The sequence below is a fragment of the Streptopelia decaocto genome (genome assembly GCF_964273445.1).
Source record: "Streptopelia decaocto genome assembly, chromosome: 1".
Lineage (NCBI taxonomy): Eukaryota > Metazoa > Chordata > Aves > Columbiformes > Columbidae > Streptopelia > Streptopelia decaocto.
In genome coordinates this window covers 15,547,621-15,554,685 of record NC_138663.1, presented here as the reverse complement: position 1 = coordinate 15,554,685, position 7,065 = coordinate 15,547,621, and the positions used below count along the sequence as shown (strand labels likewise).

Genomic DNA, 7,065 nt, shown 5'->3' with positions numbered 1-7,065 from the left:
GGGTAAATAAATGTGACAACAATGCTTTCAGTTACTCCTTCTAGAACAGCAGTGCCACGTAAGGTCATATTTATTTTCATAGCCTTTGTTTTTTGACCTGTTGATTGTAAGACCTTATTGTTTTGCAGTTCTGACTAAGCTGTTTGTCTTTTATTGTATCTCATCTGCTGATGAATAGATATCCCCAGCAAACTGAGGCTGCCAAACACCCCTGGGACTCCAGTCTCTGTGCCAGGTATGTGTTACAATAGCACTACAAGACATCGAAGGGAGATGATGTACCTTCACCTATGTCAAGAGTGTCATCAATCATTTAATTACAAATGTACTGTGAAAGATTTTGGAAAATGTGAATGATTTTATGATGAAATCTGTAAGTTTTAAGTGTCTTGCTATAGCAGCATCATTGTCAAATGCTTTCTTACAATCACTGAAGTGTAAGAGTACTAGTTACATTAATTTCTTTGTTCATTAGTATTATGTAGTGTGAAGGTTTGGTCAATGGATGAAGAAACAGGAAAGAAACCAGCTACCTCTGCTAAGAGGCACCATGACTCCTCTTCAGAATAATTGTACAAAGCTCATTTTTGGACAGGAGCAGTATTTGCCTCCAGTTGTTTCAATTACTTAATTTTTTTTTTAGGCAATCCTGTCATGGTGCGCTTCCTCCATTCCTTTTAGGTGAATTTTAGACCTGTTTTCTGCTGTAGTTTCATTCTTCATATCACTTGCTTTGAGTGGAAGTGCACTAATTTTTCTGGTCGAAAGTCTTTATAGATCTATAGTTGGCTGTTGGAAGCTTTCAGTTCACTTTAGATAATCTCTGTGTTCAGTCTTCAGTCTTCTTTCCCTGTTGTAGGTTTGTTTGTGCGTGGTGGGGTTTTTTTTTGGTTGGTGTTCTTTTTTTTTTAATTTTTTATTTTATTTTATTTTTTATTTTGTTTGTGCCTGTAGTGATTCACTGCTCTTTCCTTCCTCTGGAAAGTCCCAACGCATTCTCAGCCGCATCAGTGAATGTGCTTCTAATGGGTCTTCAGGTCTAGTCTACGTGATTGGAAAGTTCTTCCAGATGGAAAACTCATTTGAAGGGGAAGAAGTTGGCAACCATCCCATGATGCTTCCTAGTACATGACTGAGCCATTGACTTTGGGTGATCACTTCTAATCAGAAAAGCAATAATTTCAATAGCCTATGTGACCTTATCATTACATTTGTCACTACACTACAAATCCTGCAGTTCAGAGTGAAGGGACTAATCTTGCTTTAAACGTGAATTACTTGAAATGTAAAAAATACTGCTGTTCTTGTGCTTCCAGAGAGCTGCATGGAAGACTCTTGGTCAGAGATCATTAATTATTTTCTTGCTTCTGCAAGATATCATCAGAAGTACTGATCTCTTTTACATACAAAGTATGAACTCAGGGACTATGCTCAAGCAATATAGTTTATGCAATTTTATATGTATTAAACTATATGCGCTATGAAACTTGATAACACTGGAGAAGAATTGTTTCTATGGACACTTTTGGAAGACTAACAGTGCCAAACAACTGGAAAAGCTTGAGTAGTCTAGAAAACACTCTACGTAGCTGATCTTTGCCTCATGTCATAGGATAATGATGGCTTTCTTCTTTGTGTGATTAGTTCATGACTTTTTTACTTATATCCAGAACCATTTTTGTCATTGTTTGTCAGCCACAGATGCTGGTTGAACTGGCATCTGCTCTTTGTGGAAAACCTCCACATAAGGACTCAGATTCTTGTGAGGACACCATCAAGAAAATTACCATACTGATCCCAACTACAGCAAGTCCAAGTTGGCTTGAAAGCCTCTTGGAGAACATGGTGGAGAGCAGTGCCCTTGTAATAGGCTTCTGGAAGAGAGTTACCCCATACCACCCAAGAGCAAAGTGCTTTACAAACAGTGTGCGCCTACCACTAAATCCTTGAACAGCTACAAAAGTCAGTAAGACCAAGGGCAGCAGCCATGCTGACTGACCTCTCCGGGTGCTCTGGGGGAGTTTCTGCTGTGTCGAGCAGTCCCGTTCATTTTTTTGTCATCCAATTCTCAGCAACAGCAATCTGCATGCCCTGCTTGGCAGCCGTCCCAGTAGCACAAAAGTACCCTGCGATGAACTTTTGGAGTTTCTAGACTTGTGTGACTACTTCTTAGACCTTATAACAGCAACATTTCATGCTCGCTTCTGCAATTTATGGATATAATGGCACTGCGAGTGAAATATTAGACACAGCCTCTTCAAGGGACCAAGCAAACCCTTAGAGACAATCAGGGATTTTGAGCTCTCCTTCTTTAAGATATATGGATACCCCCACCCCCTCAGAAGAATGGATTTTGAACCTCTGCTCTCAGACAGATCCTGTTCTCGCATGTGGAATTTCAAGAGCAATGACAGATTAGAAACTCATGCCAAAGTTGCTGAAGCATTTAATAGAGTCTGAGGAAACCAGTGTCAATCTTTCCTTTGTCCAGGACTACTTTAGCAGAAGTATGCAGGCTCTTCACATTCTCTGCATGGTTCACGTGAAGCAAAAATCTCATCTAAGTGCGGTAATCTCAGGGCATTAAATTACATTTAACCTAAATCGTTAACAGTTGTTGATTCTCCACGTTATAATTATATTGGCTACAAACGGGATCAAGTCAACAGCGCGGCGGAGACGTCGGTGGGGTGACTGTGAGATGACAGGCGGCCGCACCAATCCACGGCCCCTCCGCACGGCTCGTCTGCGCTCGCAGCTGCGGGCTGGGAGGGCTCAGGAGGGGAGGGGGGATCCGCACATATGTCCAGAAATTGCTGCAGTGGATGGCTTGGCTCGGCTCTCGCTCCTATTTAAAGGCACATGAGCTGCATGTTAAATTGGGCATTAGTATTTGCCTGGCTCTCCAACATGCAGCTGGTTTGAGTACGCTGTGCAGCATTCCTGTTGGGGAATTGAGGGCAAAATGTAGGCAGAGTCCATCAGCACAGAAATTATAGGACATTAGGGGCTGACTCCTGCTTCTCCTCGTCAGACAACAGTTTCATTAGGGCAACTCCCTAAACCAGAACAGGGTTAGCAAATTAAGATCATGACTTGCCATTGTGCTTTGAGTTGCCAGGAAATGCTCGGTTTCTTCCACAAAGTCCCAGCTCAGGTAATTTCTGGACCTTTAGTACAAGATAAAGAGAAGCATTTGCAAATGGAGGATTTGCCTCTTGCCTAATCTAAAGATTCAGCTTGGTTGCTAGCAGTTATCCCAGCTCTGCAGGAGGTAGCTGTAAAGCCTCAAGTCACTTGAATATTAACAGTGGACTCATTCTAGGAAAATAAAACAATGGATTCTGCTTAGTCCATACATTGCACATCTAAAATACCTATCAGCTCTCAAGCAAACTGTTACCAAAAGGTTTTAGAGCACAAGTGAATGAGAGAGGAACCACAGCACAAAGAAACTGAAGCTGTGTCTATACTAGCAAATTAAACATGCCTGGGGCCATTCCCTGGCACTGAAGCCAGCTGGCAAGGAGCAGCCTGCTTCTGTAGCATTAAACTGTCTTACTTTCCAAAAGAAGGTGGCCACATGGAAACTGGTGCTGGGAGCAGTTCTTGGCCCATGGTGCTCCTGAACCCTCCCCAGAAAATGCGGGAGAGACCTACTTGGCACAGGTCAGAATGTGCCAAGACCTGTGCTAAAAATTTTGTGATGTAAAGGATGGGGAGCGCTGAGAGATGTTCCTGGTGCTGTTAAACATAGTGGTGTCGGTGTAGCCTGAAAATTTCAACCTCTGCTACAGACAAGAAGAAAAGACTCAGAAAGAGCAGGAGCAACTCCACCCTTTTACACTTCTAATTGGGAGCACAAGAACACATAAGACGTGTACTTTGCCCTGCAAGCCTCGCTGGCAGCAGGTTCAGCCCTCATGCTGTGGGTGGGCACACACCTCCTCTGGAGTGCAGATGTGCATAGTTTTGCCAAAGAGAAGCTATTTATCTATCTATCTATTTATTTATTTATTTAAGTATAGCTTTTCTTGTGACTTTGGTGGGTTTGTAAGGCTTCGTTTTGCTGTAATTGGAACCTTCCTTAATGTTCTGCACTCTGCAACTGCTGATACATACTTTCACCTCTCAGACATTTTTAACAGCATTTTCTGTCTTTGAATTTCATTTTCATGACAAAAGATGACAATCGTGGGCACTGAATAAGACAGCCACAATATCTGTTGTGACTGGAAGACATCAGTATTTAGCTATTTCAAACTAACTAAATAAAACAAAATCCCAGGAAAGAGGACTTCCAGCTTCTAACAGCGGATTCATTTGTAAATCAGAACAAAGCAGCACAGCCTGGCCAGGCTGGCCATGGAGCCGGGGCTGTGGTTTCCTAACGCAACATGTTCAGTGGCAATGCTGGTTTCAATTATTCTCACAATCATTCGTTCCCATCATGGAACTGACATTTCTTGGCATGATTTTTTTTTTTTTTTTTTTTTAATTGGATCAGGTCTCTAATCCAGTCCTGCAAGCAGTTGTGCTGTCACAGCTGAATGGGCTGAAGACCAGCAGACAGCACACAGGAGATGAGAGTGGGAGGCAGAGAAGGTACCAAAAACTGAGTTTGCATTGAGTTTATAGCTGCTTTTTCTTTCTAACGCCTGCTGCTTTTTGCTTTCTGCTCCACCTGTGGGTGAAAGCATAATCCGAAGAGACAGTGAGCTCAGGATTTCATGGCTATCCATTGCTTGTTTTCTATGTGTGCTTCTTCCTTTTCAGACTTCAGTGATGGTTTGTGCAGACAGTCCCATGCTCCTCTACTGCTTTGGCAAAGGGGTGCTTAGGCTTCCTCTTTCCGAGAAGTAATCACCGAGAAGGAAGGATGCATTTTCACAGCAAATATCAGCTTACTTTTACAAAGACTGGTAGATCTGACCAATGCAACCATCCCTTTGAGAATGAGTCCTCATTCCAGCAGGACTTCTGTGATTACTCAAGTTACTTAATACTTCTTTTCCTGTGTCCACCTTCACTAAAAAGATTAATTGCTATCAGATGTTCAATGCAATTAATAGCAGTGTCAAAAAGGGAAGAACCCAGACTAGAAGAGAAGGAACAGATTAGGGAGAACTCCTTCAATTAGATGTTTTCAGCTTGGCTGGGTCTAATGAAAATCACCCTTGAGTACTTAGGGATATGACCGAATCAATCAGAGAAGTGTTTGCAGCTAAAACTTGCTCTCAGGCATCTGCGGTTGAATTATCCAGTTTGGAGATTATCTGTGCCACAGATGCAGAGATAGCTAGGGTCTGACATGGCTCATTAGCATGAGCAACCTATTAATAAAACGTTGTAGATTCCAGGGTCAGATTTGGCCTGGAAATAGTCCAACAACTTCTATTCAGGACAAAGGTATGGCCTTCTTTCAGAAAGTCCAGCTGGATGTGAGTTGTGTACATCTGTATCTGTGTCAAGCTCCAGGAGAATCACTGACTTAGGTGCAGTGTGAGGAAAGCAGTATGGGTCATGTCAAGCCCACTGTTATGTCTAGCTAAAAAGCCCTGTCCAACATGAGTCCAAAATACATCCAACTGGATCGGAGCTAAGTCTGTAAAATGACCTTGGACCATCTCTGCATTGTGTTTCTACAGACCTGCATGGCTCCCCGTATTCATCACCCAGAGCTTCTCAGCCCTGCTTGCGCTCCAGCAAGGAGCTGACAGTATCTTGGAGGATTTGTGAAGCTGCAGAAGACTGGAAAAGAAGTAAGTGTTAAAAGAAAGGGAAGGAAGATCTGGTACAGGTCAGATCAAAGTCATTAAAAGGCTGAATAAAATGCTAACTGTTGGACTGTGCTGAGGAGAAGAAACTCAGGTGTGAAGCAGCAGCTCACAGGCTTTGACCAAGAATAAGTCACATTGATACAAGCTTATTTCTTTCTATGTCTTTTTCCAGCCCTGCCTGTGTTTGTGGTTTTTCCTGCTCCTGTTTACTGGTGTTTTCCAGCATTTCCCAAGGATGTGGATGATGTTGCCAGTCCCAGTGCCGGGGAGGTCTTCATTGCAGCTGTTTTCCTAGGAAATGTGGTGGCTCGATGGTGCAGCTCCTGCCTGGCACTGACGCCAGGTCCATATGTCAGCTGTAGCCTTTTCCAATGAGCCTTTCCCAAATAAAGGGTCATTTAACTGCTCCTTCTTCTTGACTGGTGAATGTCAGATGTTACTCAAAGCATCAAAAGGGTTTTACCCAAATCACAATGATTTATGAGGAGACAGAAATGTTTAGATAAGGTATTTAAACAACCCTGCATCTTTCCACTAATTGCACTAGAATAAGAAAGAAAATTAAATACCCTTCTTAAAGCATCTTTAGGTAGAAATTTAATTCTGAACTGGATTTTTGCAGATATTGATGTTCCTCTAGTAGAATTGCACTCCGCTTACACACTAAATAATTACATGGTACCTGGTTAGGAAAGGCTGTGCATGTATCGTAAATGTGTACTTTCATACCCTGAGGTATTTTGATATCTGTTTAGAGGAAGAAAATCTGCAATGCTAGAGACTGTCTGGAAGAACCCACTTAAAAGTAGTAGGGATGTAATAACAGACACATTTATCTTTCTGCAAAAAGGACTGTGAAAGATCAAGCACTAATATGCTGCCCCATACACTTTTCAAACCACATATTCTCTATATATGCCACATCCAAGAAACTTCATTGTCTGATTCACCAATACTGAACAGTGATAATATCAGTATTTTCTATTCCTTTGACTGATGAACACCTTATGTGTCACATACCTGAAGGGAGGTTGAATTACATCCGTGACTCAGATTTTTCTCTTACTATAATGATACACCCACAATAGAAATGGAGGTTTCATGACTTCGTCACCGTGGCTAATGGATGTGTCTGTGTGCTGACAGTGAAGTGAGTTATCCATCGACCCGTGTCCCAGCTATTGGAGAAAGATGGGAGTGACTCATCTCTGGGGTACCAAGTCACACCAGCAAGGAAACAATTCCTTCTTGTTTCTTTCCTCTTTGAGTTTTGCTCTGTGTGAAT

At 42.3% G+C, this 7,065-nt stretch overlaps 1 long non-coding RNA gene across 1 annotated transcript; it reads left to right on the top strand.

Annotated features, from left to right (window-relative positions):
- The first annotated feature begins 2,454 nt into the window (after positions 1–2,454).
- LOC309450019 lies at positions 2,455–5,993 on the top strand. Its single transcript, XR_014186037.1, has 3 exons — positions 2,455–2,569; positions 5,649–5,762; positions 5,953–5,993. It is a non-coding gene; the product is annotated as an uncharacterized lncRNA (long non-coding RNA).
- The last annotated feature ends 1,072 nt before the right edge of the window (positions 5,994–7,065 follow it).